This window comes from Tamandua tetradactyla, chromosome 26 (genome assembly GCF_023851605.1).
Source record: "Tamandua tetradactyla isolate mTamTet1 chromosome 26, mTamTet1.pri, whole genome shotgun sequence".
Taxonomy (NCBI): domain Eukaryota; kingdom Metazoa; phylum Chordata; class Mammalia; order Pilosa; family Myrmecophagidae; genus Tamandua; species Tamandua tetradactyla.
Genome location: NC_135352.1, coordinates 32,803,133 through 32,825,343, shown reverse-complemented (window position 1 = coordinate 32,825,343; position 22,211 = coordinate 32,803,133). Strand labels below are relative to the sequence as shown.

The 22,211-nt window shown below is 35.5% G+C and overlaps 1 long non-coding RNA gene across 2 annotated transcripts; it reads right to left on the bottom strand.

Moving 5' to 3' along the window:
* Nucleotides 1–293: 293 nt before the first annotated feature.
* Nucleotides 294–20,175, bottom strand: LOC143669689 (uncharacterized). 2 transcript variants are annotated; one of them, XR_013168980.1, is made up of 5 exons: nucleotides 19,843–20,175; nucleotides 19,361–19,433; nucleotides 16,375–16,622; nucleotides 12,569–12,724; nucleotides 294–2,825 (listed from the first exon to the last, which is right to left on the bottom strand). It is a non-coding gene; the product is annotated as an uncharacterized LOC143669689 (long non-coding RNA). The 2 variants fall into 2 exon arrangements; XR_013168981.1 differs by lacking the exon at nucleotides 16,375–16,622.
* Nucleotides 20,176–22,211: the final 2,036 nt, after the last annotated feature.

The following is a 22,211-nucleotide window of genomic DNA, read 5'->3' as shown; positions in this document are numbered from 1 at the left end:
TATTTTGTCTTAAATGTAGAATTTCATTTAAACGTATTTTAACATATTGTTTCCCAAACTTGTTTTGCCATGGCACACTGTTTACTGGATATCTTCCCAGAACAGATATTAGAAGTATGTTTCTAAAGGATAGTCAGTATGAGACGTGAGCTGGGGGACAATGTACTAGTAAAAAGTGTAATCAGTTATAAATAGGGAACGTGGGGGTAGGGGGTGTGAGGGAGGAGTCCTTAGAGGATTTCTATTCTTAATTTATTTAATTTTAAATAAATGACTATAATGCCTGAGGATTTTATTTTTATTAAACAGAAATTATGAGTATAGTTCATTTGTCCAAGAGAAATTTAAATGAAACCAAAATGGAATAATTGTAGCAGTAGAAATACACAGGCAAAATATTAAGTATTTTCAGTGTCTAGAACTCTTCCAAGCTAAGAAGACATAATCAGTATTGTTTGAACTGTGGAAGTATCTGCCAACCGAATTCACTTGCTTCTCTCAAAAATTTCATTTATTAAATAAAATAAAAAAAGAAAAAATATGCTGGAGTCTCTGCCCAGCTACAAGTAAGGACAATATTCTTTTAATTGCCCTCACTAATTAGATACAGGTTTATTCTATTTCTACTTAAATTATCACAATAGTAACAACACCTTTAAAATGTGTAACCTTTAAAAAAATTTCAAAATCAATCTCTACAGGGCCAACAACTACAAATATAACAAAATGAGTTTATTTTAATTAGGCTTTAAAAAAATTTTTTTAGAGGTAATTCAATCTGTCAACGTTTATTGAGTCATTATATATAATGACTATATAGAATGCCATACATTAGAGAGAGAAATGCATGCTTGTATACTATTCTGTAAGTAGAAATCAGTGAGGACTTATTAAATATATGCATTATTGTAACCATATCATTCTGTAGCTGAAAATATATCTTCTATGCGAAATGAAATAATTTTATTTATTCAGACAGTAAACATTTAGTAAGCAGCAGATTGGATACTGAAGGCATAACTATGAAAAAAAGGTTCCCACCCCGAGAAGATTATATACTAGTAGGAGAATACCAACAATTAACAGATGGAGTGAAGAGTACCATTATAACTGCATATTTCAAGATAAGGATAGCATTGTTCATTTATTCAAATATTTAATTTTTAAATTAAATCTAACTAAAATTAACCACAGATATGAATTTTTAGGATTAACTGCAGCTATGTGTTTTTGTGATAGGTTGAATTAGATTAGTTAATAATCAAGTTCAAAGAAAATAGATATTTTATTCATGTAAGTATATATCATATGCTAATATATGCGCCTGTATAAGTGAATTAGTGTATCTCCAGCTGCTCTAACAATTAAGGCAAAATCTCAATTGCTTAACACACACATACAATAAAATGGTTTCTTTTCTTTCTCAGGTATTTATACAGTTAAAGTATTTCTGACTGACAGGGGGCCTTCTATGTGACCAAACAAAGACTTAAACATGTTACAGCTTGTGATATGTCTTTCCCTAAGACGTAATGTCCTTGATATCTTTCAGCTGGCAGACTGGGGAAACGAAGCCTAGATGCAAAAAAAAAAAAGTCATTTCCACTCACATTCCATCAATGAAAATCCTATGGTTCTTCCTATTTGAAAGGAAGGTTGGTAAATATAATCCCTGGGTCTACAATATGGAAGCTATGCACAAAAATTTCATGGACATCAAGTCTTCTCTCCCACAGAGTGTGTGCACACATCCTAGCTACTACATTTGGAAGCTCTCTACTTTTCCTTTCCTATCAAGAGTTAAAAAGTCAAAATTTAAGGGCAGAATTTATTGCTATTTTCCCACAAGATAAATCACCCTTAATAAAGTGTAATTGTCTCAATGACTTTTTCATTCAGAATGTTTACTGCTTTCCTACTTTATACTGAGTACCTATATGGGGAAACGGTGTGAAGCAGAGAGGTGTAGCAAAAAAGACAAATTCCCTACCTTTCCAGAGCTTATAGTCTATTGAGGGAGGTCAGTATAAAATGAGAAAAACAGAAATGCATGATAGAAAATTTTAAAAACTGAGTGGTAAGAAAAATTAGAAAGGATGTTGAGAGAGAGTTACAGAGGGTCCCTGCTTTTATATAGGCTCGTAAGAAAAGACCTTTATGGGATGTGACATGTAACCTGAAACCTGAAAGATGAAAATCAGAATGCCAGGGGGAGTGTCAAGAAGATTTCTGGCAGAGGAAATAGCATGACTATAGGCAGGATGTTGGAAAGACATGGCGTCCGTGGAAATCCCATGGTTTATGTCTTCAATTATTTGTAGAAAATCCAAGAAATTATTACTCTAGGGGTGCTAGGGTAAAAAAAAAAAGTCTAGGGAATTTTAGCAAAAATAAGGAAAAGAACAAAGCAATAAAAATTCCTGTTATGTAAATCAGCCTGTGGTATTTATCTTTACCAATCATCTCTTTAAAGTCATTTGAGATTTTTCTATCAAGCCCTTCAGAATTCTTTCAATCTATACCCATTAGCCAATTCCAAAGATGCTTCTGCATTTTTATATATTTCACAGCAGCACCCCAATTCTTTTTACCAAAACTGTTCAGCTTGTCAGGTCTCTATGACCAAAACCACAGACTGGCTTTGGAGGCTACAAATCCAAAATCAAGGTATTGGCAGGCCATGCTTTCTCCAAAATCTGTAGCATTCTGGTAGTGGCTTGCTGACAATCAGTATCTGCCACTGTCACATGGCAATCTGATTCCTGTCTCCTCTATTGGCTTCTGCTGCCATGTCTGAATTTCCTTTGCTCATAAGGATGCCAGTCCTAGAAGACAAAGATGTACAAAGTTAGAGCACACACAGTCTTCAACAAAACTGCCCTCAATTCAGTCACAACTTCAAGTCAGGGGTTCCCAAAACCCTGCTCAGTTTCAGTGATTTTCTTGAAAAGCTCACAGTACTCACTGAAAGCGGTTATACTCATAGTTAGAATTTATTACAGGGAAAAGTTACAGATTAAAATCAGCCAAAGGAAGAGAAGCATAAGGCAGAATCAAGGAAGGTTCCAAACACAGAGCTTCCGTGGACCTTTCCCTTTGCTCTCGTGATATATTTCTCTCTTGCAATCAATGAGTGAAAACGCATGCTAAGCATTGCCTGAGCTTGAACAAATGGATTTTTTATTGGGGTTTCACGGTGTAAGCATGATTGATTGTTCACATGGTTAATCTCAGTCTCCAAATCAAGTGATATCATGTAAGCCCAAACCCTCTACTCTAAGACTGTAAGGGTTTGGCCAGAGCCTAAATTAACTCATATTTTGAGGCAATCCATTACGACCCAAGTCCTTCAGGCCAACAAAGACTCTCCTATCAGTCATACTATTCCAAGGATCCAGAGGTTACCGCCCAGAAACCTAGAGCAAAGGTCAGACATTCAGCTAGTCTGTGCAAAGCCAAATCTGTGTATAAATCCCATAATTTACAAGCTCATAGTTTGTAGCTAACAAACTAATCATTGCATCATTGTGTATTTTGGAAGAAGAAAATAAAAGCTCATAAGCATAACAGTAGATGAATCTCTGAAATTCTGGATGTAATAATGGCTTACATTATTTTGTCATGAATAATGAGTGAAATGCTTATTGCTCCCAATGACAGCCTCAGGGTATCATCTCCCTTCCAGCACAAACCCAAGGTAATCTCCTAGTTCACTTGGCTCCTGGAAGGTAAAGCCAAATAGTCGGAGGACGCTCATGGGAACTAAAATCATTCTCTAGAAGCAAAGCCAAATTTGTGACCTTGAATTGAATTGCTGAGTCCAAAATCTAGGACAAAAAAAGGATATGGAAAACTGAGATGCATAAAAGGGCAGTAATTTTTTATGAGCTCTCCATGTGATTATCTCCAATGTTCATATAGAATAAGAACCAAAAACTAAGCTAGGTGTCCCAAAACATCTGCATATTCCCTTGATGCTCTTTTAATCAGAGCTAAATGGAAACCAACCATTGGCAGGGGATATTCAAAAGATATACTGATGAGGCTTCCAATCGTCTGGCCATCCCTAACCTAATCATGAAGAAATACCAGAGAAAACTGAACTGAGGCACATTCCATAAAATTCTCTATCTTTTAAAAATGCTAACGTCATGAAAGACAAGGACAGGGAGAATGTTCCAGACTGAAAGATTAGATGGTACTAAAGACAACCCACAGTAAATTTAAAATGTGACCCTGAACTGAATCCTATACTGTGGGGAAACATACTATCAGAGATATCACTAGAAAAATTGATAAAATTTGAATATGAATTGTAGATTAAATTTAAAATGCTTTATCAGTGTTGGTGCAGATTAGGTCATTTGGAAGTGAACTCTGAGGAGGGTAGTAGCTTTATTAAGTAGGCAGAGCACTCATTAGGAATCAATGCTTGTGGTACGATTGAGTGGAAAAGAAGTCAAGCTCTAATGCAAGTTCAACAGAAAACCTTGGCCAATATCACGGGGAGTTCTGGAACGATATAACTGGTCAGACTTGACCCTTGACCCACATTGGCCAAGGTGGCTTGGCTTTTATACCCCTTTTGTGGTGAATCAGTGGATGAGGATCATTCAGGAAGCATGGACTGCCCTGGCCCTAAACTACTCTCTGCAGCTGAAGCCAACCCTGAAGCAGGTGACAGCTAATGGAACTGCCAGCAGTTGGGACAGCCAAACCTTCCTTCCACAAAGGGGGGCCTGGTTGATGTGTCCCCATGCTCACCGCAGGTGTTAAAGTTCTTGAATTAAATGACTGTACTGAGATTATGTGGGAGAATATCCTTATTAAGAATTATACAAAAAGGCAGAGTATTCATGGATGTATGGAAACTTTTTCAAAGAAAAAGGTTAAACTAAAAACTTTTAAAAGTAAATGGCCATGTCATCAGGCTTACTCAGAATAAACATGGTCCGGAAATTTCTTAAATATGCTGTATTTTGTAGTTTCATTTCCAAAGGAAGAAACCTTTACAATGGAGAAAAGGAGTTAAAGAAAAGACTGCATTCTATTCTATTCAATTCAATAAATTATTAAGCTTTATGTACCTGTCACTGAAATATTTAGTACATAAGGATAAATGACCATCACAAGACATTACAACCTGATGGAGTGACAAGCCCATCTGATGGACAGACTACAATATGGTAAATAACAAAGGCAAAACAAACTAGGAGGAAAAGTTGCGTGGAGTATAACTGGGAGAGGCAGTGTCTGAATTAGAACAGAGAAGAAAAAGGGATGTAATTTTACATACCATTGGTAAGAGCAGCTTTCATTAGAGAATGCATTTTTTATTTTATAATACTTACAAAAGGTGAGGAAAAACTTTCAATTCTATTTTGATAACAACTTAAATGACATCTAAAAATATCTACTAAAATATGGCAATACATAAGAAAAACAGCAATGTCAAACAAATACTTGTAAAAGTGCTTTGGAATTATTAAAAATAGCATGCTATTTATTAGATAGATATATTATTTGCATATGTAAATTTTGGGTATAAGGGCTTAATAATAGAAAACCTAAAAAGATTATCTGAGATTGGCAGTCAAGACAAATATCATGACTAAATAAACTAAGTAATCAACATCTCCTCTCTTCCCAAATAAAGTAGAAAAGTTGGAAGTCAGGACTCATTTGTGTGGGGAGGGAAAGATGGGTTAATTTGTATTTGCCATTAATGCTTCGCATTGCCACTGAAACAATTTCTCTTGTGGGATTCGCTCTGGCCTGTGTTAATAGCAGCAGAGACTGAATAACACAAAGGATTTCTAATAGGCTTCTGTCACAGTCAATAAAACCACCACAAGAATTTCCTTTCTTGAGCTCCTGTATTTTTTTTTCTTAACAATAAAAGAAATTAAGTGAACTGTCTATTCCATGTCCCTCTTGGGTACAGGTAGTTATAATATTTGCGTATGACAAAAGAGTTTCTAAAAAAGGACATAATATCTAATTTATCAAACAATATATTTTGTAATTCTCAGCTCTAACATATATCAAAGAATGACCGGGTTTGAAATAAAATCAGATACAATGAAACAAATGAAAAAAGCAGAGCAATCCAGAGGGAAATAGTAAAAAAAGATTTATCTCAGTTATACCCATTACTCAAAACTATTTACTCCCTCATATAACATCCTTGGTAACCTAGTTTTTCATCTTATCTCCCATTCACAATAATCAAAATTCACTGAGGGTGATAATAATTGGCCTTCTTTAACTATGTAGGGAATCAAAACTGACAATTTCCCGAGTACTATCACTGTAAAAATATATGATCATTACTCAGGTCATAGAAAATATGTGATTGCTGCATTCTAGGATGTCTGTTGTCAAAAAGCAGCTTATTTTCGAAATCATTAGTCGTTCAATGAGAATGACCATTAGCATGAAACATACAAGATAGTGAAAACTCCCGAAATCATTTTTATTTCAGCTACAAATGCATTTACGAGATTACTTCACTCAGGAAAAGAACAAAAATAGCTGTATGTATTCTTCATTTTTGTATGCTCTCATCATCTCTGAATTTCCCTTTCCATATCGAGTAGCAGTCTGTGTGTGTAGTGCTTGAGTGGGTCTGTTTGTGTTTGGGTGAAAACAATTCAAAATATTTTGCTGCAAGCTCTTGAAGGTCAATTGGTCTCTGGAAAGGGAAACTTGACTCTTAGATAACATTTCCTTGTTGTGCTATATAATTATACACTGTGGGCCACAACTGTGTTCTCAACCATAAAATATATACACACACCACTGAAAACAACTAACTTTTGTAAATAAGGATTTTTCAAAAAATACACACTTATCAACCTAATAGTTGGCCACTTTCTTTTTCCATCTAACCCACTGTTAAATGGATCATTTCTTTCTACTTTATAAATGTGTTCTTTATGTAGAGTCTCAACGAGCAACAATGGACATGAAAAAAGTAGCAGAGCTTTTCATTTTCTAGATAAGAACACTTGAAGATTCAATTGTCAGCAAAGCATGCTGGCATTACTACATTTGACAAACATATGGAGCACCTACAATACAAGCCACTACTCTAAATGATAGGAGGTAAATCTGATAAGTCTGCAAATCCAGCAGGTATAATGCAATATTAATGCATGTTTAATGTAAGAGAAAATGTTAAGTGTGACTATGTGGCGATGATGCTGTTGAAGATGAATAGGAAGCAGTACATTTCTTGGTGTTTAGAACGTTCTCCATGAATTCACGTCTTTGATTCTCACAACGTAATGAAATGCTTACAACTATTAACCCAGTTTTATATAGGAGGAAATTGTGTTATAGAGATATTAAGTTGTTTCCTCAAGTTCATATAACTTCTCAGTGGTGGAGCCAGTGAAACTTTGATCTGGTCATATTGTTGGTGTCCCATAACTATTTAATGAATGAGAGAAATGCATTGGTATATAAAGTCTTCTATTTGAAAGCTGCCAGAATGCAATATATAAGAATCAGAATGGCTTTTAAAAAGGGGAATTTATTAAGTTGCAAGTTTATAGCTCTAAGGCTGTGGAAATGTCCAAATTAAGGCACCAACAAGAGGTTACCTTCACTCAAGAAAGGCTAGTGGTGTTCAGGGTTTCTCTGTCATCTGGAAAGGCACGTGGTGACATCTGCTAGCTTTCTCTACAGGAATCTTCAATGGCTTCCCTAGAATTCTATCTGTTCTGTTGTCTCTGTCCTTCTGGTGGCTCTTTCAAAAATGGTTCCCTCTTAAAAGGCTCCAGTAAGCACCCCAACCTTGAATGGGTGGAGACACATCTCCATGGAAACCATCTAATCAAAAGTTACCATCCACAATTGGGTGGAAACAGAAAGATTCCACCCTGCAATACTGAATGAGGATTAAAGGACATGGCTTTTCTGGGGTATATAATAGCTTCAAACTGGCACATAGAGCTTTAACAAATTGGCTAAAAAAGAAGCTGAGAAGTTGTCTTGGTTGCAAACAGCTGCTATCACAAATATCATAATGGTTTAGTTTAAGCAACAGGAATTTATCATCTCTTGAGGCTAGAAGCCTGGCTTGCTCTGATGGTCAGTAGCATTCTGGTGCTGGCTGGCTGGCAGTCTTGAAGGTTTCTTGGCTGTCCCTTCACATTGTGATGTGCTCTCCTTTCTTGCTTTTTGGACTTCCAGAGTCTCTTTATCAAGGCTCCAGCATCATACCCATATGGCTGCATATTCAGTTCAGAACATGTTTTCTGGGCATATATTCTATCTACAACAGTGGTAGACTTTGTTGTTTGGACACTTAAGAAAGAAGATAATTTGCGATTCTATTTACTTGAATGGATGTGCAAAGATGCATAAAGAAGGAAAAAGGGTAAAATAAAGAGGAGGCTAAGAATTCAAGCTGGAAAGATTGGATGCTGTGATGCTATTGAGAGAAATAATGATCAAAGTAAGATTTGGAGAGAAGATGACTTTTGTTTTTAACCTATAAGTTTAAGACTTTTTTAAAAGGGACATAGTTAGCTGTAAAGGCCAATAGTGTACAGAGGTGTTCAATGGTAGAATGCTTGCGTGCCCATGCCAGAGACCAGGATTTGATTCCCGGCCCATGTACACACACACGCACACACACACACACACACACACACACATAAAGTCGTAAAGGCCATTGTTAAAGAAACCTCCCTAATTAGTAGGAACATCTAATACTGAATTATTTGATGGTGTTTGAGAGAAAATGAAGCATATTATATGATATACTAAAGCATACATATATACATGAAACATAAACATATTGTATAATATACTAAATGCAGCTGTTTCATCTTATCTCATTAGAATAACTGGACAGCAAGCGAGATAAAGTTTTACAAAATATGCAATACTGTAAACATCTATGATTTTAACCACTCTATTTTAAAAATTGGCATTATCGCTAATGAACATTTCAGTGTCATAATTTCAGAAAATATAATAGTCAGAAATTATTATCAGGCCCGAAGTTATTGCTCTCTCTTAGGGCATCATTAAGCAAATTTAAAATGAATAAAATTTTTGAGACTATTAGAATTGTCATTTATGGAATTTCTCAAGAAAACATTCATTGTTTATTATCATTTATAGTGAAGTGATCAAAAATTGCTCTTGGTAATGTTTTGTATATTGCAAAATTATATGTGGATGCAAATAAAAAATAGGACAATAAATATAACTTGCACCACTTCATTTTACTAAAGTAATTATTAATTTATTCAGCACTATTCACTGTTAATAGATGAGATAATATAATGTTGAATTTAATACATTGGAAGTATGTCCTAACCATCTGAATTTTTTTACTCAATTATATAATTATAATTGCATCAATTATTTAAAAATTGTTATGTCAAATATCGGTTCTGTAATTTTGTCATATTTCCCCTGACATGTTTATGCTATAACAATAATGGAGCTGGAAATTATGGTCCCCGAGGTAAATTTAAAAAGCATCTCACCTTTTTAAATCATAAAACAAGACTTTGCCTGTCATCAGACCATACCAATCTGTTATTTTATTGAAGAGGAAGGAAAAAACTGAGGCTCTCGGTCTAGCATTTTATCCATGGTGCGTCCCGGCTTTTCCCATATCACATAGAACCGTATCAAAACTGATTGCTTCCAGATGAGATCTTTACAGTCTTGTTCTTAGTTTAGTTGATATGAGCTTGTGGAATTAGCTGTAAGGCTTAGCATCTATAGTTATTTTAGATATATAATCTATCCGAGTGTAATAGGTGTTTAGAATTGTTTTAGATATATATATAATCTATCCGAGTGTAATAGTTTCTTAGAATAGGCTTTAGCTAATTTGGATATTGTAGAGAAAAAAAATTAGTCTCTTTTTAAGTTTTGGTGATCTGTGCCATATTTTTTTGCTAGCTTAGCAGATTCTGACGTGCTTTCCTCTTCGGGATAACTTAAAAACTCTCACTTGCTTAAAGCTTCTACATAGTAGGAAAGAAACTTGACCTTTTGCATATTGACGATGAAAATGTTAATCATTTGATATGCAAAACTGTACTCCAAAATATAATGACTGAAACTATAATATAAAGGCATTGCCATTTACACAGCATTTATTAAACAAATAACTATTGACTAGGCTGAAAGCTTATAGGGGAATAATGCTGCCTCAGAGTCTACTGGCCCATCTTGCTACAAAGTCTCCCTATTTGCCAAATTTCACCTTTTTCTTTGGCTACTTCTATGTTTAAGGGGCTAACATCCTGAGAGCATGCACGTTGGCTTAGCTCCCTACCCTGAATTCAAGCTCACCTGCCTCTAGACCTAATTTCCACGTGAGCCTGGGAGGGTGAGGGAAGGTAACTAACTCTTCCAGATCAGACTAAAAATATCCTCAAGCTCATTTCCTTATTTACAGATTTGGCTTTGAGTTTTCTCTCTTCCCCTATAGGATAAACAATCAAAAAATAATTTGACAAAAAACAAACAAACAAAACAATGCACGTTTTCCAAAGTATGGCTTATTTGATATTGAATAGCAGCATGTATGAGGATACAGCACAGTTTGTCAGGGCGGACTCCGGTGTTTCCTGTCCACACACTTGAAGCTTCCACCATGGCATAAGGTGAAAATATATGCCCCTGACTTTCAGTGAATATCCAATCCACCATTCCAATTTTCTCTTGGAAATAGTATGCACATACATAGACATTCTTCTAGGACCAATTATTTTTCAGAACCAGGAAGTTTGATTTTTACTGTGTATTTAAGAACATTTTCATTTCAGAATGTCTTAAATCAAAAATTTCATCTTGGTTTTATTTGCGTAGCCAAAGAGGCCAATATAATCATTTCTCAAAATAAAAACAAGTCTTCTCTCAAAGAGGAATATGAGACTTTTCTAACAAAAAGGGGAAAAAGAAATTATTGAATCTTTCTTCAAAATCTCCCTGATTCTCTTAGCTCCTTGACTGCTTATTAATTTATCGATTACTTGACATTAGATTGTTAATTTCTTTGCAATTCTCTGTATGCATTTCATGAGTCAGTTTGGAATAGCAGCCAAAAATAATTAGAATTTGGGGTCACATGTACTTAATTCCGAATTCCAATGTTGCTACTGATTATCAGGGAAATATTAGGCAAAAGATCTACTTTCATTCCTGGAGTTCATCATTTATTAAGCGGGGTAAATGGCATCTACTTCTTAAGGTTGATTTGAATTTAAAGTAATATACATAAATCATACAGTCTAGTGCCTGGCAAATGGTGGCATTTAGTAAATGGTGGCTATAGTAGTTATTGAGGTTGTTATTATGATTACCATATTTCTCATTATGCAAATAAATGCTCTTTGAGGACTAAGACTGTCTTATATTTGGTTTATAGCCTCTACAACACCGTACTACTACTAACCACATGCTAAGGAATGAATGAATACATGAATAAAGTATTTTCAGAATCTCTTCATAAATCTACTTTAGCAAGTGAATAACTGCAAGGTGAATATCTCATTTTATTTTAAGTGGTTTTTCAATACCAGTCATCATTAGGATCAGCTCCCCTGCGGCCATTTGCTATTGACCATGACCCCTCCAGCTAGCAGAGTTTTTTCAAGAGTCTTCTATTTTATGATATCGTAACATCTTTCTAGCAAGCTTGAATTGTCAGATTTTTTTTTAAGAAATCATCAATCATTTAGGGTGTTCTGCGCCCAGTTTTGATCACACAGAACCTCCTAATGCACTTAGTATTTTTATGTACCCACATAATGCAAGCAGTACATTCATTACGATTTCTCAGGAATGATTTAATCAGAGCACCGAGAAGTGATTGTTTTTACCCATTTGTTGCCCAATCTAAACCAACTTTTTTCACCTAGTTCTTGCACCATCAAAAATCTTATTTCTCAAATTATCTCCTTACCTCTCATAAAGTTACCCTTTACCTTTCAAAGTTAATGAAATTTGACATGTACTACGCAGCCATCATACTATAGTTTCTACCAGACATCTGGGAATATTTCATATCTTACCCCTTCGCTACTATGGTTTTGAAAACGTCTTTAGAAAGCTGCCTGGAAAATGCTGCAAATCCTCCCTCTTTCAATCGTTCACCCCAATTTGGGTCACCCTACAGTAACATGGGTGACTATGAAGTAGAATGCAAACTATCAGGATTTTAATGCCACCAATTTCATAAGAACACAGATAGATTTTTGCCAGACAACTTCCCTGGAAAGCAGTCTGAAATTAGCTGCAGGAAGTTTTTCATGGGACATCCACTATGGAGGGCAGGGAGGCAGCAGGATTGGGAAGAGGTATCAGCTGGGCTGTGCAGCGGTCCTAAAAAGGCCTCAGCTGGTCCAAAGACCATGCTCAGTGTGGGACAGCCCTTCAGAGTTGTTCTACATCCGGGGCTGAGGAAACCTGGGCCTTTGTGATTCCTTACTGACCAATCCTTGGATGCAGACTGACTTCTGGGGAAGCCGTGGGACCTGGAAGAGCCAACTGTCTTCTGCTGAGAAGGCTGATGGAAGAGGGCTGTTACCTGGAAACATAATCAGCAGCTGGGGGTGTCAGTTCTTCATCCCTGAAGAGAGATCCGAGTGGTGAAGCAAAGCAACGAGTACAAAAGTATGCAAGATTTCACATGGTATGTGGGTAGTCATGATGTAGCTTTAAATCTCTTGGTTAATCTGTTACTCTACAGTGTGAAAAAGGGATAAAGGCATCATAAAGCTTTTCAGTACAGTTATTAGTTATTTAACCATTTAAAGAAGCTCTTAAGTCTACTTTACAAAATTATCTCTTAGAATTACAGGTATCATATTCAGGATTCATAGTATTGCATGAACTTTTCTCAAATCATTCAGTTTTTGGTGGTGTCTAAGTTTGATGGTACATTTCAAAGATTAAACAGAAAACTTTGCTGATTTTTTTTTAACAGATTCAATACTGGGTTTTAAGGAGAGGCATGAGTTCTTTTCTCTAGTACTTCTGCTGTTTACTTCTGTGCCAGAAGAGTGGTCAGGCTTTTATATTGTCATATTATGAGACCAATTTCATCTCATGTAGCTATTGTGTCTTTCAGTGACCAGGGTGCACTTCTCAGTTATCTCAAAATTGGATTAATTGTCATGCATCTATTGTCAATGACAGACTGAGAGCATTGGTGAAATAGTAAAGGAAACTAAATTTTTAAACTTTTGGACAAGGGAACACTGTGCTTTGTCGACGTTAATAAGCTTAGGAAATTTAGAAAACTTCTTTTCATAACTATCCAAGCCATTGTATGGCTAGAAAGAATGAGGCATTCAGAAGATCTTGCAAAATCTTTCTAGCCAAGGTTCTACCACAAAGGAGCATTGCCTCAGCTGTAGTCCATTGCCTGCCTTCGTATCAGAAATAAGGGAAAGTTGTGCGTGCAGATAAACATATGAAGTAAGAACAGGAAGCCAGAGGACATTTTATATTAATGTAAGTTGTTCTAAAGAAACCATTTGGCAAAATAGACTAATAAAACCTAATTTGTGTAATAAAATACACATGAAAGAGAAAAATAGGGCTGTCTTTTCCTGGAATATCCTTCAGTTATTTCAGAACTATGCTCTTTTAAATAAAACAAAATTATTGCCCTTTCTTAACAGCCTAAAAGACTTCAAAATTATAAACAATATTGCAGCTGACTGAATCATTATCTTAATGGGATATTCATCAAAAGTCTGTGAAGATTCACAATGTTAGGCTTTTATAAGTGAGATCCAAATGGTATATACAATGGCAATTGAAGTGCATGTATTCTTTCTTCCAGAATTGGCTTGAAAACAAAAGTCTCTCTTTGATTAAAAAGAACATTACTATGGGTTCAGAGAATGATTGGAGTGCTCTAAATATACTGCATGATAACTTGGGCATGCCTCAGAATTTGACTGGTACTAGGGATATTCCTATTACATTTTTCCCTCCTCTCAGTATAAATATATTAACTCTAAATCTATTTCTGCTCCTTCTTCACTAATGTCTTTAATTTAGAGACTGAGTGGAGATTACCCAGGGTTTTAGTCTTTGAAATCATTGTTTTAAAAAAGTATATTCTTAAACTTTAAAAACACCTGAATTTACCTGCCATCATGCAAAGTTGTACTTCTTAATACTTTCCTAGTTATTTTTCTCAGCTGTTACCATAAAAATGTACTGAAGGCAAAAAAAAAGAAGCTTTCCTACAGAAACTGTAATATAGAGCATTTTGATTTTATTAAGAGATGCCCATTTGAACTAACACAAAGGTCTGGGTTGTCAAATCAGACTCATGCAAATTGGATTTTACCCAATCTCAAGCTTTACTAATAAATTCAAGCACACATTTCATTAATAGCAAAAACAGGGAGAGGTGTGGGGCTTTTCCTGTGAGCATGGTATAACTTCCTCTATTTTCCAGGAATGAATATATTGAGCTTAAATGTTGGAGTATAAATTGAATCAATCAATTTTACTTGTATTCTTTACCTTCTCTTGCAGAAAACAAAGTTTGCTAAGTAAGAATAATGAAATATTCAGATAAAAGTAAAATTTCAATTTACCTACACATTTCAATGACCACGCTCTCTTCCTTCCTACATTTCTTTAGATAATTCCTATTTGAGGATCTTAAAGTTTCTTCATAGAATTCTAGTTATGCTAGCCCATATATCATCTCTTGTAATGGAGAAATAGAATTATACCAATGGTTTCTGTGTGCCAGATTTCTTTTCGACATTTTAAGTCTTAAATTAATCTACTCACAACATTTTATTGCTAATATGTCCTGTGTAATTTGTATTGCCATATTCAATGAAATATCCTGGAGTTTCATAAGTTTTATAAATGTTTGTGCTATAGCATCCTTAGAGGCAAAAAGACTTGCTCTGATGAAGACTTAGTTATGGTTAGAAAATGTGGAGTTAAAAAAAAAAAGACTTAAGCTCAGAAATCAAGAGAAAATGAAAGATACTGCTTTCTTTTACAAAATATTTTAAATGCAGGTTTTTATGAATATAACAACAAAATCAATAGGTGGATTGTGTGCCTATTTTCTCTGCATGATGTCAACAGCTAGTTTATTTAGTTGGATAGGATCTTTTTGGTTGTATAAAACAGTGATTGTATCTGGTAATATTTATAAATCAAGAAATTTATTTTATTTCACCTCTATGATTTTGCACCCCGATTGTTGATTATAATTTTAATAATATTTGGTGCAAAAAAAGTATCTGTAATCAAATCTGTAATCAAATCAAATGCAGCCTGCCAGAACTCTATTAGCTGAATAGTACTAAAAATAATAAAGTCTCCTTTCATCTCCAAACAGAGCTTCTCAGAGAAGGCTGTAAGTTTGAATAAAAAGTAGACATTTTTATTTAGTAACTCTTGGAAAATAATTACAGGTCTTAATGTCCCATAAACAGAGTATTAATCATAAATGGATTAAAATGACCAAACTTGAAATTATGTACAAATTTTCACATCTATGTGTAGATTATAATGATGACAATTCATAGCATGCCTACAGAAAACACAACATTGGGGAATCTGTACTTAGTCATAAACATAAATTAAGCCAGTCTGGGCCCAGTGCCCAGGGATCCAAACAAATAAAACTGAGCAAAGAAATTCCTAAGATGAAGAGCTAAAAAGACCAGTGTAGTTGAAGATGTACCAAACTAACCAACAAGGTTTTTTACCAGCTTTGAAAGTATTTACATAACCTGACTGAATAAGGTTGGAGAGTTGAACAAAAACGTGATCAGTTTGGTTGTGAAGATAAAAGGCTGGCATTGAAAATAGTTTATACCTTAAAAAAATTGGAAGGAATAATTAAGACCTTATTTGCATTTGTAAACTTAAATGAGCAAATCATTAGACTAGATGGAGAAATTATAAAAAAAAACAAAGTGTATGTGTTAAAGACTTGCTCATGGGTTTGAAGTAATTCTTACATTACACAATTATGTGTATTTGCATATCAAAGAGGCTTGGTATTCTAGTCTGAAAACCCAGATTTCTCATTAAAGCCAAGCACTTCTCCAACCATTTTATGACTCTGGTTTTGTTCCTTTTCCTCTTACATATCTACTCCAATATCCATTTCAACTTTTTGACTGTGAGAATCCTTAGACCTCCAAGTGGTTGGGTTTCCTTTTCCCTCCAATGAAAGGTACAATTTCTCTCTGCCAATTATAAAAATAGTTGTGATGTATTTTAACTCTAGACATTTTCCAAGAGATAGGGGGCAAAGTGAAAAGCTTGTCCTTTCCTTAACACATCTGTCTGGATGTTAATGGTTTCATGATGAGCAGAAAATAGTAATTTATTTACCTTGACCTAGTTTAACTTTGGGCGACGTCTATGGCAGGAACGAGTGATGTTCAGGGGCAGCATCAGGAAGTGGCCTCGGCCGTGACCATAACAAGTTGACAGTATTTTAGGATGTCACATATTTGAGGGTTACAATATTAAAAATGAATTTATTAGAATGAAAATTTTAACTATGTTTCTTGAAACTGGGGATAGAAAAATGGAGGTCCATGTGCATCTGGGATTTGCATCCAGTGTAAGATATTTTCCTGAAACAAATGAGAATTAATTTCCAGAAGAAATTGTTTTCAAATTTGTGCAAATCATTCCTTGCCTGAAACTTTCACAGGGCAAATAAAGGAATTCTAGTACTGAAAGAAGACAGTTTCTGCATTTTATAGCTGTGGCAACAGAGGCTCACGTGATTTTTCCAGGGTCTCACAATTGGCTCTTGCTGCTTACCTGGTTTAGAATTTAAACTTAGGGATTCCAAATTTCAGTATGTTTACCATTATATCGTACCGACTGGATGAAGTCAGAACTCGAATTTTGAGTTCCAGATCCTGGCTCTGCTGCTACTGGCATCTTGGTTTGCCAGAGCTGCAGTACCAAAGGACCGCGGACTAATTGGCTCAAACAAGAGAAATTTATCACCTCCTGGTTCTGAAGGCTAGAAATCTTTAACCAAGGTGTTAGCAGGACCTTGCTTCATCTTAACGGGTAGAATCTGTCCCACACCTGCCTTCCTGCTCTCCGGTGGTGGCCAGCAATCCATGGAATTCCTTACCTTGGGGTAACCATTTAACTCTGTCTCTACGTCCCAATTTCCTCTCCTTATTAGGACATCGGTCTTGCTTAGTTAGGCCACACGCCAACCCAGTTTGGCCTCACCTTATCTCCTAACACCTTCACAGTTCCATTTATGGACAAATTCACATTCGCAGGACTGGGTATCAGACGTGACTGTATGCTTTAGCAAGACACACTTCCATCTCTAACACTGAGCAACTTTCAGCAAGTTAATGAACCTTCTGGTGTCTTGGTTTTTGTATCTACAAGACGATGATAATTGTCTTCCACATAGAATAATTGTGAGGATTAAATCAATTAATCCATGTAAAGCTCTTATTTCACACAATAAACATGTAAAGAATATCAGTTATTATTGTTAATTACAACAATTTGATAAATTTGTAAATGTCTCTATGTATTTCGTTTTTTACCTTCTCAGACATATATTTTTGGGGAGCCAAAAATAAGGATGCTATAAGGACACTTTGATAATCAAAAAATACAATTAATCCATGGAGTTAGGTGATATTTCTTTTCTACAGAAGTCTCAGAATGGCACTTATTCTAAGTAGAATCTGCTTTACAGCCATGATTGAAGGAATCTAACTAGTGCTGGATCATGGCCAGCTGTTTAGCATGCTCAGTTTGGTGTTTTCCCCTACAAAGCAAGTCGCTTGATCATAATTGTAATTATTCTATCTGAACTGCATAGCAAAATCAGGAAAATGTGTACCACATGTAATATCATGGTTTAAGAATGTGAGTTTTTTTTCCCTGTATAACATTTTATGACTTCATTTAAGTAGAATATTAGAACCCTATAGTGCTACTGCAATAAAAGTGCAATTGTAGGTTTTTGCAAAATTGTTTTTTTAGCAAAACAATTATTAGTTAAATGGGCAATTCTGTTACTTCAAAATTATATGACATTATGGAATAACGTAATTGACCCACTCTTTAGTTAAACTGAGAAATAATTGTGTGTTTATTAGTAACTGTTAGATGTAGGATATTAGATTTTTTTTTAACCATGCTTGTTAGGGGAAAAAGGAATATATTCCAAATCACTGGCAAAAAACAATGTTAATAATTTCTCTGACTTGGTTGAAGCACTAAGTGATTAACCAAAATTTTAAAAGGATGCAGATATTATTCAAGGTAAAATACTCTGCTGCTGGAACTTTGAGGCACATAGTCTTTCTTTTCATATCGCTCTTTCTTTTCTTTAAAAAAAAATATTTTTGTAGTAATTTAGCCAATAGACACCTTAGTCCTAGATAATGGTTGGGGTTTGTTTTATTAGAGTACTAAGGTTGTGATCATTTCCATAATTAAAATATTTTATGCAAAGTCTTCAAACTGTTAACTTTTTCTGCTTTTAGTCCTAATTGTTACCTGTGGTTCTTTGCATCTCTAGAACATATAGGAAGAATTATGGAGGTATGTAACTTATTTGATATGCCAATATTTACTCCAGCTGAACCACAACTCAATTCTAATAGCTCATGCTTTAAGATGTAAAGAAACTATGATTAACTCTATAGTTTAATCTTCTATGAAATCAGCTACTGTAAACTATCAAATGCTTAAGATCACACGCGTTTAAAAAAAAAAAAAACACCTCATGAATCTATCTAGTTTAGTTAATTAAGCCTTAGTAGAAATTGTCTTTCTCAAGCTTTAATTCCCATTTCCTAAAACTTCATCTGGGTGTATACCATTATCATTGGTATCAATATTACCAAACACCAACTAATCGCCAAGATTACCAATTCAAGTTAATGTACCTGAGTTAATATAGCTCATGAGTTCCAGACTAACGTAGGATGTTTTGGGAATGATTTTCACATATAAGAACTGGCATGCAAGAAAAGAGAAGAGAAAGATGTATGAGTCCTTATGGAACTATATCAAATGGGTCAGGCTCAGCACTTCACATCTGCAAGCACCAACAAAATATTTTAGAAAATAATTCATCTTAGTTGTGCCATAGGGAATCTGTAACTGCTATCCTCCCAGTATCTCTTTCTCCAGAAATACCACAATGAATCTCCTTCCAGATCTAACAGCCACTGCAGACAGCAGGAATATTCCTGACCAAAGGCTGAAGATGGTTCTGTGTCATCCTCTGACATATATTCTTCTCCCTTGAGTAGGAATTTAGTCTTGCCCTTGATGGGGGTTTTAATCTAGCTGCTGTCTTTTCCTCACTTACTTTAAGTGAATCCAGTTCTTCCACTTTGCAACTCGATTCTTCTTCCACAGCTTTCCTGGGAATCCCATACTCACTGATCACAGAATTCAAAAGAAGAGGAAAATAACTCACACGCTGTTTCCTTTATATTCTGTAACTTCCTAGAGGTTTTAAGCCTCAGTTGCCACCACTGCCTACCCCAAACCAGATGGAATCACTATTCATCTTCTAGAATAACCCATGAAAAGAAGGATTCATGGGTTTTCTAGAAGAAACAGCAGGTGGGGAGGGTCTACAGCTGAGTTTGGGCATCTCACCATTCAGGATTCTTAAGTGAAAAACACTGAACTCATCACAAAGTGAAAGTAAGGAATTTTAGTGATCCATTCTGTTGGAATAATGAAGATGAAAGGTTTAGGAGGCGAAACGGTGAGAAAGAAGGACGGTAGACCGGGAAATGTAAAGGGGACAGGTTTATCCTTGCGCTCCCAGGATTAGCTCACCAGACCCAAGATGGAGGAGGTGACTCAGCGCCTGGATGATGGCGTGGGCAGTTTTTAAGCAAGGGGGTCAGGTGACTTCTAGAAGAGGCAGGTCTCCGGAAGTCAGGTGTCCGGAAGGGGCGGTTCATCCGTTCCGGAAGTCAGGTGCCTGGAAGGGGCGGTTCCAGAAGCCATGTTGGGAGGGGCGACACAGCCGCCGCAGCTCCGCCCAACATGGCGTTCCCCATTCCCCCGACCTAACGGAAGCGAAATTTAAGAATTGGGGTGCCAATACAGTGTGTTGAGAAAACCAGATTGACTCGGTCATAATCTCTGAGCATTGTGCCTTCACTACAGAGCTATAAAGCTAGATCTAAGAAAGGCTGTTGTGTTGAGCAGCTCTCCATTTGTGGTATAAAATGCATGTTTTCCTATTATTTTTCACCCAAGTCTAAGTGTTTCTGACCTGGCCAAATGAGGGTCAGTGTAGGAGGACATAGCAAAGGGCATGGACATGGGAAAGCCTGAAAAATGTGGGCTGTTTATACAACAGACGAGGTTGTACTAGGAATGAAAGCCCTGAGAACAAGAGTAAGAAAGCAGAGCAGGGACTTGCATAGGGCGTGGTCCAGGCGGAGTGTTTAAGGACAGGAATTGAGGTCAAATCTAGTCAAACTTGATTGTGTCTGGAAAAAAAAACAAAAAGACAAGTTATAGGTTTTACAAAAGTGCTCTCAGAATTTAAAGCACAAGAAGAAAAGCCTTTAACATAGGCTTATATTTTTTAACGTGTGGATCATTTGGATATTTCTATACACTCGCCCGAAAGCATTATTTTATTTCATTTCAATATGCTTTTTTTTGATGCTAAAGAAAAACCTAAGAATTACGTACTTGAAACTCAATAATCTCCTCAGATGCAAGATTAAAAAAAAAAAAAAAATACAAGTTTTTAACTTCTCTGACTTCCAAACGCTTTTGAAATAATGGAAATACTATATGAAATCCAACTAGCAAACAAACACATTTTTGAAGCAGAGTCCTCAATATTATTTTGTTTCTAACAGTAAACGATGAGACCTCTTCAAATATTGCAGAATTAATTAACTAATACCAACTTTAAAAGCAGCTCAAGTGAACCAACAGAAGTTTTCTGTACTTAGAGTTGAATATAAAGAAAGTAAAAATGCTGAAGAGTTGAAGTCCCTGTAAGATATTAATAAAAATAGCTAGATATGATATATTGATAAAATTTAAAAAGGGTAAGATGTGTTTTCTGAAATGTTTTTACTGTAAATCCCAATATTTAATTTTTCTTTAGTTGCTTATCATATTTATAACCATAATATCTGGTATATTTATTGTACTTTATTATACGTTAGTATTAAAATTGTTTTTTAAATGTTTTTTCCGTTGGCTATCATTAAACATATTAAGGACAGACTAAAATAATTACTAATTATATTTCAAATAAAATGTAATTTTATTAGAAAGATGGATAAAGGTGGGAAATATAATTAAAATTAGGGAAACTAATAGTGATAAAATTCTTAAAACATACAGACATGAGGGAAAGAGATACAATAAAAAATGTAGACGGATAAATTAACATGAACTTTGAATGAGAAAGCTCCTTTCAGTCACATTTTAGAGGTCATTGACAGATCTTGCTTCTGGACCAACAGGGGAGAAGGAAAAAGTGATGATAAGGCTGCAGAGAATGTCTGAAAAGAGAAGAGGCAGAGGAAGGGAGGAGAAAACGAAAGATAAATAAATAGTGGTGTTTGTAGCAGGCACTATCACATCTTTACTTATCTGCTGTTTAGATGATGGAGAGAGATATGGAAAAATTCAAGGTCCCTCAATTTTGTTTTTTTCTCGGCCATTAACTGATTTTGAAAGTCAACAATCCAAGCATTCATTTGTTGTTTGAGTTCATATTTTGCTCTAAATACTTTTAGCTCACAGCTTCCCAGTGGCTGTTTTTTTGTTTTGTTTTGCTTTGTTTTGTTTGTTTTGACAGGCTACTAGAAGTCTGGATCTGCGTATGTGTAGTTTAGCTTCTGGCTGAAGACTGTGCCAAGTGAAACCCTCTGCAGATTTCTGGAGTTTCTTCTGTGCATAACTCATTTCTCTCTAATACTTGGCTCTGCAAATTCCATCAGCCTATGAAGGCCCCGTTCTGATCCCCTCATCCTCATTTCAGGGCTCTGTGCTCCCCTTGGGGTTGTCTGCCTGAAAGGCAAGGTTAAAAATTAGCTCCAGAAGAAAACTTTGGTGATAATGAGACTCAGTTCTTTATTTCTGTTCCCTCTGGATAGCAAGCAGGTCACCCACACCTATACACAGGGACTTCATATATTTTCTCCAGTTTTATAGTTAGTTTTTGC